The sequence below is a fragment of the Peromyscus maniculatus genome, chromosome 9 (assembly GCF_049852395.1).
Source record: "Peromyscus maniculatus bairdii isolate BWxNUB_F1_BW_parent chromosome 9, HU_Pman_BW_mat_3.1, whole genome shotgun sequence".
Classification (NCBI taxonomy): domain Eukaryota; kingdom Metazoa; phylum Chordata; class Mammalia; order Rodentia; family Cricetidae; genus Peromyscus; species Peromyscus maniculatus.
The window spans coordinates 97,427,351-97,438,110 of record NC_134860.1 but is presented as its reverse complement, the minus strand read 5'-3'; the positions used below and the strand labels follow the sequence as shown (position 1 = coordinate 97,438,110).

At 40.9% G+C, this 10,760-nt stretch overlaps 1 non-coding gene across 1 annotated transcript; it reads left to right on the top strand.

Moving 5' to 3' along the window:
- Nucleotides 1-882: 882 nt before the first annotated feature.
- On the top strand, nucleotides 883-1,074 carry LOC121832490 (U2 spliceosomal RNA). Its single transcript, XR_006076140.1, has one exon. It is a non-coding gene; the product is annotated as a U2 spliceosomal RNA (small nuclear RNA).
- Nucleotides 1,075-10,760: the final 9,686 nt, after the last annotated feature.

Here is a 10,760-nt window from a genome sequence, read left to right as displayed (position 1 = left end):
GTTCTGTGGGGTGGCAGAAAGATTCACACAGCCTTGAGTGCACTAGACCTCAGTTTCAAATGCTGTCTCTGTGTCTTATTAGCTAAGTTGTCTGTGTAAATTCTTTAAACCTGGCTGATGCTCAATTTCCTTATCTTTATAATGAAGACAGGCCATCGTGTGTAGCATTCCTCAGCACTCTGCTTGGCACAGAAGTCTCAGCAGACATCAATCCCATTTTTAGTGGGGCTTAATCCCAAGCCTGCTTTCCAAATAAGTATTTATCATTGCCAAAGACTAGAGAAAAATGTCTTATGTTATCCAACTGTTAAGCCAATGAGATAAATAATATGTATGTAACCATACATTTCATAACATGAAGGACCTTAGTAAATGGCTGATCTGTTGTTATTGTTTACAAGTCTAAATTTCAATAAGAAATAAGTATGTATGATTCATCTTTGGATTTCAGCCAGTGTTTAGCAGTGTTTAGTTGATGTTCAGCAACTACTCATGGTATGTGAATCTCCAAAGGGATGGATGAGACTTGGGAGGTATGAAATCACTTTTCTGGTTATCTAAAGACAGGTGCAATGGTGGCAATTTGTTTCTTCCTTTTTTTTTTAAATTTTGGTTTTGAGACAGTTTCTTTGTGTAGTCCTGGTTGTCTTGGAACTCACTCTGTAGAGTAGGCTGGCCTCAAAATCAGAGACCCACCTGAGAAGTGCTAGTATCAAAGACCTGCACCACCACATTCAAATGGTAGCATTTATTTCTAAAAGAGTTAAAATGATGACATACCTGTAAGCTTAGCAACTGACTTTCCACTGCAAGAGGCAGGTTGAGCAGAACCCAGGCGAGAACAATGCCTGAAGTTACCTTTTGGGAAAATGAAGTGCATACTTGACTTCTTGGCCTTTTGGCTGCTATCAAGTGTATTATTTGTTCTTATCAATTTAGTATGTGATATGTTCTCTGTCCAAGGACAAAAAAAATCAAATGGATTTTGGAGCAGAAAAAAAGGAATGGAGCATGTCCATTCCACTCATCACATCAGTCTGGCACTGTGATTTCTCCTGAAATGGTACATGCCTTCAGTGGTCTTAAAAACCAATCAGTAAATAAAGGATACATACTATAACCCTTTAAAATCAATTTAACCATGGTTAAGTACAAAGTGTGGTTGTGTGAGGTACATCCACATTGTTGTGAACATCATCCTATAGTTCTCAAATTCTATCCCAACTAAACACTAACTCTCTTCACTCTCTACCCAGCCATTGGCCACCGCCATTTTACATTCTCTTTCTAAGGAGAAAACTTTTTAAAAGAAGATGGACTTGCCTTGCTGAACACTTCACCCTTCATTACCACAGAAGGTTAAAACAGACAGGAAGCAGCGATATCATGGCACTCGCAGCCTGTCACATGCCGAATAAATGAGACTGAAACTTGGAACAGGCGGGTCCTCAGCTGGGAAGCCAGGAATGAATGTCATGTCCTGTCTAAGAAGCAAGGGGAGGAGCAGTTCCGGAAGTCCTGGTCAGCCTCTGGGTATTCGAAGAGACAAAGGCCAAGAACTGAATTAGGGGAGATGTCAGGTCCACAGTCCAAGGTCAAATAGGAGGCACTAACCAGAAGACAGAAAAAATGGAGAAACAGGATGGAGAAGGAAAGGGTAATACACACAATTCTCATGTATACATCCAAATGTCATGGGCATGTTTTAATGCTTCCTGTGTCATGCTAGGAGAGGCAGACATCACCCTGCTCCAGGTAGACCCAAGGAGGAAGCAGATGAAGGAGGAAAACTTTATACCTCCCCTCTACCAGCTGGCACTCCTAAGAACTGAGGCTCATAAATCTTTTTGCCTGATTTCATCAGTGTAAAGATATGTCTTGGGAGGAGAGAAGGAGAGATATTGAAAAACATGAAACACAACAGGATTTGTCAAGATTCCATCCGCTTTCAGATGAGCCTGCTGGGGAAAGAAGGTGCTTGAGGAAAACAAAGGGGAAAACTCCAAACCCCAAAACTTTTAAACTCTAAAATCATTAATCCCAATGTGTAATCCACTCCACCCATTCTTTTTATAAATGACCTTTGGCTGGTCTAATCCACTGGCCTTTGGCTCCCCTTAGGATCAATTTTCTTACAATTTTCAGGTCTTTGTATATCAAGCAGATTCATTAAATAAAACCAGATTCTTTTCTTAGCCTTCTATGGTGACTCTCAAACTTATTCCATGATCTTGTTCAAAGTTAAGTCTCTCTGGTGCACATATCTGCAAACTAAGGTTAACTCAATGAATAAAGCAAAATGAACTTTAATAAATAATTTAGCTACTACAAAAAAATCAATTCCTTGACCACAAAAGACTAGACAATACATTTCCTGTCTTCACAGCACAGCTGTGTTACCTGGAACACCTGTAGGCACACAGGTAATTGACAATAAAGCCTCAAGTAGATGCAGGCCGAGCAGACCATTGGATAAAGGCCCTACTATTTCTACACTGAGACCAAGGATGCAGTGATGTATGGATATTCGTGGGCCCTTTGTTCTTGGACCTCACAATCTAATGGGGACTAGAGGAACTGATATTCTAATGTGGAACAAAGAATGAAGACACATGATGGTGATATCCCATGCATGAGATGTTATAGGATGATGATAAACATCAATGTGATAATAACAGTTAGAGAAGAAATTTGCAGAGTGGGAAACCTAACTTTGGTTTTGTTCTTCTCAAGTGGGCAAACAGGCATGCATGATTCATCATCTTGCAAAGCCAGCTTTTGCTGTTGCCCACTGACAGCATCATGGCACTCACACTCTGGAGCCTCTGGACCAATCTGGGGCACTGAGTTGGTTGTCTTCCTACTTTTCTGCATTGATCCATCTCCATCCTTGCCTGATGCCCTTACCTCCTTGTCCTCTGGTGCCCGAGGAGGCACCTAATTCTAATTCTTCTCCAACTGATTTTGACTATTTTATTTATTTTCACTATGATTTACTGGAATGAAGTCAAATGTTAGCCTAACTGCATCCCTTCTAAGGTTGAGGGAGGAATCCATTTCTTGCCTTTCCCAGCCTCTGGAGAGGGACACATCCTTTGGCTTATGACCTTCTTCCCCTGTCTGAGCCCAGTGACATAGCACCTCCTTGCCCCTACCCAACAGCTGCTTTTCTTCTTCTGACAGCAGTTGAAAAGCTTTTTGATTTTTAAGGATTCAAGTAACCCTGGAAATCCAACTGCATAATTTAGGATAATTTCCCCATTCTCAAAATCATGTTTGCAAAAATTGCTTTTGCCATGTGAAGTAGCTTTTTCATGGGTTCTTAGGATTGGGGCCTGGGCATCTTTGAAGGTTTTTATTCTGCCTACCACAATGAGGTACTAGAAATTCAGGTTCTATACGGAAGAAATGAAGCCTGTTCTTGCTAAAGAAATGTTTCATCTTAGATGCTGGCTAAAAGAATTATAGGGAATACAGTGTGTTAATTCACAGGAAAGTTTCATTGGCTGATACAGTTCATAGTTTTTTGTGGCATTGGACCGTAACTCTTAAAGAGGAAACTTCGGACTTTGGAGATGGCTCACTGTGTAAGGAGGAGAATCTTTGTTCAAATTCCAGCACTGATGTGAACAACCAGGCATGGCTGTACACATCTGTAACCCCAGCACTGGGGACAGAGACAGACCAGTCCAGAGCACTGGACAGCCAATCTAGGTGAAATGGTGACTTCAGGTTCAGTAACAGACCCTGTCTCAAGGAAACAAGGTAGAGTGTCATAGAGGATGACTCCTCATGGGTCCCTCTAGCCTCCACATCCACATGCACACATGCCTGGACCTGCACATTTGCCAACACACACACACACACACACACACACACACACACACACACACACACGCATACATACACACACCCTTGAAGAAACCTTTAGAAGTTGGATTTCTGGGCTATGTTGGGGTAGATACATACATTTTGATTTCAACTAAGCTTTTCTCCCTTAAGAAAACCTATAGTGGAGATGAAACGGGAAAAAATAAAACGAAACTACTTTCCTGCACTACAAGGCAGGGACAATGGCCACAGCCCTTTGCTTTCCTCCCAGTCTGGTCCTTTCCTGTAGTACTGAGGTCTGAGCAACCTAAGCAGAGGCCCGGATTAGCACATGGATGCCTGGGGAGAGGCTGACAATGGGTTGCCCATGTGTGGCAGAATGGAAAGCCTGCTGCTTGTCCCGTCCCTTTACAGACTGATTTTTCATCATTCATTCTATAAAGACAGGAGTGGCTGACTGTGTCTGGTAAGGAATTTCGAGTAACTTCCTATTCAATTTCATACCTCCGGACTCTCTTGAGAAGCCTGTAGCTGCCCTAGGACACTCTTGCATGCCTCTCCTGATATTCCTTAACTTTCATGGTTCAATGTTTGCTTAACCCTTTTCATAATGAGAACAAATTTTTTTTTCATCAAACAAAATAAAGCGTTTTCCTTAATTTTAATTTTCTTTCCACCTTAAAAACATTCTGAAGCAAGCCCATTTCAGCACTGGGTGGCTTATGGCATATGCCCCTAGTGGTCACTTTTCTTAATACTGTTACCCGACAAGAGGTGGGTGATACAAGGGATAAAGGGTTTACAGTTTGAAAGCATATATATAGTCTGCCATGGCAGGGAAGTCCAGCAGCAGGATCTCGAGCCTGCTGGACACATTGCATCCATACACAGGAAGCAAAGAAGGGCTATGAAGTGTGGGTGACCTATAAAACAGACTTGCCCGACCCTCTCCCCTGGCCCCCTGGCCCCCTGGCCCCAGTGACCCACTTCGAGCAAACTCTATAATGTTTCTGAACAGTAGCACCAACTGGGAACTGTGCATTCAAATGCATAGGCCTATGGCTGACATTTCATGTTCAACCCCACAGCAGTGCTCGGTGAATACTGTTCGAATAAACAAACGGTATCTTAGCTGGGTGACTGAGCTATGATTACTGGTGGAATAGCAGACAATACTCACAAGGCTAAATCAGGTTTCCCCAATTTTCTAGGTCTTTGCGTGTTTTATTTCCTTAATCTTCTCAAAAATCCTTAAAATTGGTATTCTTACCTCCATTTCAGGACTAAAGACTTCAAGAAACTTGCTCACAATGATGCAGCTAGTAAGAAAAAGTCAGTGTTCACAGCAAGGTCTGCTTGACACCAAAGGCCATGGTTCTTTGTGTCTCTTATCTGCTTTCTTACTCCTGACCCTTCTGTTTCAGTGCGAAAGCCAGGCTTAGATCCAGGTGACTAACCTCTGAGCTCAAAACTATAATGGCAAGGTGAGGAGAAGGGCGCTAAGGGTCTGGAATGGTCTTAGGTATAATTATGGGCAAGGCCGGGTTGGGAATCCACCGTTTCATACTGTCTGTGTTTAATTCTCTTAATTGCACTATAATGATCATGTGTATTATTCAGAGGGTCGGATGAATACTTTTGGCTGCTATAAATGCCCTCTTCATGGGTTCCTCACCTGTTCACTTTCCTCTTTGTGTGATTGTATGCACAAACATTTTAGTAAAGTCTTTAGAAAGAAATCAAACAAATTGCCAAGCTTTGTAACTGGATCCTGCCTGGGGTGAAATTTTAGAGATCTGACATCATTTACCACAAATCCTACTGTATGTAATTCTGAGTTTTTGAAAGTCCTAAACTATAATATGAAACATTTTTTCCTGATTCCTAAGATATGTCTTTATTGAAGAAAACTAAGTTAAGACAGTATTTGTTGTGCTTCTGGCTGGTTATTGACTCCAGCAGTTAACAGTGGTCTAGTTAGTCCCCATGGGCTTTACTGGTAAGTTGCTGTGTCTTTGGGGAAACCATATGTGTATGTCTAGTGTATGTCTACTAGAATCTAGTAGGGAACTCAGAGCCAGCTAGTTGGCTAAGTGAATTATACAACCATAGAAAGCTCTGGAAGCCACTCCAGTAATTTTTTTTCAGCTTATATTATTTGTTCATGTCAGAAGACAGGTTTGTGCTGTGTGGAATAATAGATCATTTTCCCTTACCTCTTCCATATTTGTTTGAAATGCATCAGAAAATTTGGGAAGATTAATATCCTCATCCTTGGGTTTTCCACCTGTTTATTCATAAAGTTCCCCTTCCCATAGAGTTTTTAATATGAATAGTAAAAACAATAGAACAGACAACCTTCCAAGTTGCAAAATCAAGAAATAATTTAGTTATGCTAATAGTTTATATGCAAGCCTTATACTCTGTTTTAGTCATAGAAATACATAGGCATATGAATACTTTAGGTTAGAGATTTACAGACACCCAAAAGATACTCTGAATGGAAACTAATATTTGATTCAAAAAGGTTACCAAGAATCTCTTTGACTGCCATATGAAGCCATGTTAGGCACAAAGTACACGAAGATGAAAAGTGTTCCCCAAACTGATCAGTCAGGACACTGGTTCCCATTGGCCATTAGTTTTTTCAGGCACAGAGAGATAATTACAATTTTCTTAAGTACCCATGAGGACCTAATGATCTGTATACCAGTCATGCTGGAAGTTACATATGGAGTTCTGGTGAGTTTATAGATTTGTAACTAAGCCAATATTTAACTCTAAAATAATAAAAAACATAGCAGTAAAAACTGAATTGGGCTAATTCATGATAATTAATCTCTGGAGTGTTATCTGAAATGTTATCTGCCTACACACAAAAAAAAAGAAAAGAAAAGAAATGCATTTGCCAAGAGAAGAGGAAGTTGGGAGATTGCAGGAGCACAGCCCTGCGTTTTGATGAAGGTTTTGCTGTGTTGTGTCCATCTGCTGCCCTGGGAGCCTGGCTGTTTCTTTGTAAGAATGGTGACCTGGGTGATGGTATGTGGTGAGAAGTGGGAAAAATTTAGAAGAATGAGTGTTAGAACGTTTTTCTAGAGGGAAAACTGGGGAACCTGGTGGAGACACAAGAATATATTGAGAAACTGGGAAGAATAGGGTGGGGGGGAGGGTAGCAGAAAGTGGAAAATGAACAAATGGAGTGAGGATATAGAAGTGAGCAAAAACAGGAATAGTGAGAACAGGGAGGCGTTCTACTGATGCCAGGGAGACCAAGAAGGGAAATGGAGGAGAATGAGTGATGGTTCAAAGTGGAGGACGTCAGAACATTGACCTTCTACTTGTTTTATAAAAATTAAAATTGATTTTGCTCAGTGTAAACAACTAACAAAATTGGAACACAGGCTTTAGTGAGAGAGAGAATCAACTGAGGTACAGTTCTCTCCCCCTCAGCGATGGAGTCTGTCTGTTGCTGTCACTGGCAACTGACCACATGGTCAAGGCTGTGGTGGTATTGTGTTCCCCAAAATATCGTGTACCTTAATAAACTTATCTGGGGTCAGAGAACAGAAAAGCCACTAGTTAGGCAGTGATAGCACACGCCTTTAATCCTAGCATTCCAGAGACAGAAATCCCTCTGGATCTCTGTGAGTTCAAGGCCACATTGGAAATAGCCAAGCCTGGTGACATGCCTTTAATCCCAGAAAGCAAGCCTTTAATCCCAGAGAGTGGTGGTAGAAAGCAGAAAGATATATAAGGCGTGAGGAGCAGAAACTAGCAGCATTTGGCTGGTGAAGCATGTGGCTGGTTAAGCTTCAGGCTTTCGAGCAGTACAGTTCAGCTGAGATTCATTCTGGATGAGGACACAGAAGCTTCCAGTCTGAGGAGACAAGACCAGCTGAGGATCTGGCCAGGTGAGGTTAGCTGTGGCTTGTTCTGTCTCTCTGATCCACCAGCATTGACCCCAATAACTGGCCTCGGGTTTGATTTTATTAATAAGAACTTTGAAGATTCCTGCTACACAAGGCCTCTTAACAAAGAGGCACATCCCAACCCGAAACAGAAGTACTGTGTCTCGGCTGTGTCTGCGAGCCACGCAGAACAGGCTCCATGCCACCAGCTGTCCTGGAAGTCAGTCTCTGCCCTGCTGTCATCCCAGCCTTGAGCCTTGGCTTTACTTGAAAAGCTTCAGGAACAAGAAAGCACTCGGCAAGCCTAGCGGTATACCTGGGGAAATGGATATCACAATTTCACTTTGCCTTGCAAGTTGGTGTGGCAGGGAAGTACACAGTCCATTCTGTCCTATCACATCGGGAAACACGTTCAAGTCCCTTTGATTTTTAAGAGCTTATGTCCCTGTCTTCAATAGAACCTGAATATGGTAACTTATCCACACCAATCTTTGTGTCAATCAACAGCTAATTAAGTAGGTACATGGTTTTCTTGATGGAATTGTCTGTTCACTAATTATCTTCTGATAGTTTGCATATTTACATTTTATGATCTTCAGGCAGCAATCAAGAAATGCTGAGGGATTTTCCACACATGACAAAGTGACTACATTTAACTTCATGCTCTATCCTTTATTTATGTGAGCCTGCTTTCTGTTCTAGGTTTCCCTTGCTCTGTATCATTGCATGAAAATATTGCTCACCTACCACTTTAAGCATAGCTTCCTTTTAATAAACTCCCAGAACCTAAATAAAAATAAATAAATAAAAATTAAAAACCCAGTATCAGCTATGGGGTACCTCCCCTAGAGTTGTTGGTCAGATGAGCCCTGGAGACCCCCACAATCATACAGGCTTTTTCCAATGTTCTTTGTTGACCATCAGAGCTTGATGATGAGCCCCTACTGATGAAGGTACCACACACATTGGTCAGGACATGGAGACATCTCATGTTGGTATTGACCATCAAGCGTCTTGCCTGCTTTCTAGATCTCATAGTACTAGAGGGTGCTATGCAAACAGCTAAGGGGAAAAGTCATCCGTTTTCTTACCCAGCTATAGAGCCTGTGAACTGTGATAATGACCAGCCTAGCAAGATAGGTCCATGGGGGCAATAGTGACATGAATGTTACTGGAACAAACAGCTGCTTTCTAATTGAATTTAAGGCCCACTCCACAGAAGGAAATGTATGCTTAATACTGCAAATATGACCAAGGACCCATGGTTGGGGAGTTCACAGGTCTCAGGGATGAACCTACTACTATTATTTTGCTAAAGAGAAATAGCATCAAATTACTTTCTAACTTTGTATCTGTCTACCAGTATACTAATGCCTCTCTAGGACTTTATCAGAGAAGTTTCTTGGTGCTGTGAATGATAGTTCATGCAGAAACTTAGAACCAGTCAAAGTGCAGAGAATAAGTAACAATGTAGCTCTCTGCCACAAACTGGACATCTGTATCATATCCCACCCTCAAGCCTCAGGGGCCATTGCAGAAGAAGAGACAAAAGACTGTAATAACCAGAGGTTAGAGAAGCCTGGAATAGTGACTTCTGGACATGACAGGGCTGCTGGACTCATGAACTCACAGCAGCCATGGTTGCCTGCACAAGACCTGCACAAGACCTGCATAAGATCAAGCCAGTCAACACTCTAACATGAGGTAGGAAGGGTTTCATATGAGCCCCCACCCCTAATTGAGGAGCTGTGGATAGTTGATGTCTTCTGGGGAAGAGGGAGTCAGGGTTTTTTTTAAAGATATGACTCTTGGTAGGTTGGCATGCTCCAATAGATGGAACCATAACCAAAGAATATAGGTGGCACAAATTGGAATAATAATAATAAAAACACAAACAATTTTCTAGCACAGAACATTGGAGCGAGTGGAAGTAGGAGATAATTTAGAAGAACTCACGAGTTGGAAGTAAGTATTATCAAAGTACACTGCATAAAATTAACAGAGAATGAGTAAAAATATTTATTAAAAAGTGAATATAATCTGGTTTGGTTGTTGTGAATACTATTTTAAATGGAAAAGATAACAAAGCAAGCATTTGTCCTACTGGTTGTTAGCAATGTAATGAATAACATCCTGTGTCAAGCTTTACACAGCTTGTTGTGGCTACAGCATAAGAATTCGCATTACTTTTTGTACTGGTATTTCTCAACCTGGACACATATTCTGTAGTAACTATAGTGTCCTTATTATCTTTCTGTGATGTTACAATTATTTTTCAAAGTGTCTGGTATACTTTTGTTACATTTATTCCTAGATATCTTGTATTTTTGTTGCTAGTACTGTTTCAATTATACCTTCTGATTTCTGAATTACGTTCATGTGTCAATACTCTCTGAGCTGCTTCTTTGTTCCAGATTTCTGCTGATTCTCTTCCAATCCAGGATTTACAGTCAAATCATCCATAATGAGGACAGTTTCCTCTTTTCTCTCTATTTATTTACTTCCCGGTCTTGTGGTGGGAGAGACTCTAGCCTAAATGGTTTCAATGGTCAACTGTTTAATGTTTCATATTTCCATATTTTAATGGACTATTTTAAACTTTTCCTATAATATATAGTATCTGTTATGAGTTATTTGAGATATACTTGTTATGATGACAAATAAATCACTCTCATTTCTAGTTTTCCAAGAGTGTTTATCGTCTCAGAAGTTACTAAAGTCAGTCTCCCTTTTTTCTACACGCATTAGGATTGTCACATGACTTTACTTTTTAAACCTGGAATGTGGAAACTACAGTGAAGCAAACACTTTGCTAGGCTTGGCTTTGTTTAGGGGGAAGTTTATATTTCTGGGGACAAAGGAGATTGAAGTATACTTTCTCTCTCTGGTGTCATACTTCCCTACTTCAGGCATCTCAAGTTTTGCATGTATTCTAATCAAATGTTAAGGAGTTGTCTTGCTGTGAGTAAAGCAATTAGATATGAAAAGGATGATCCAACTCATGGGATACATGGGAGAATT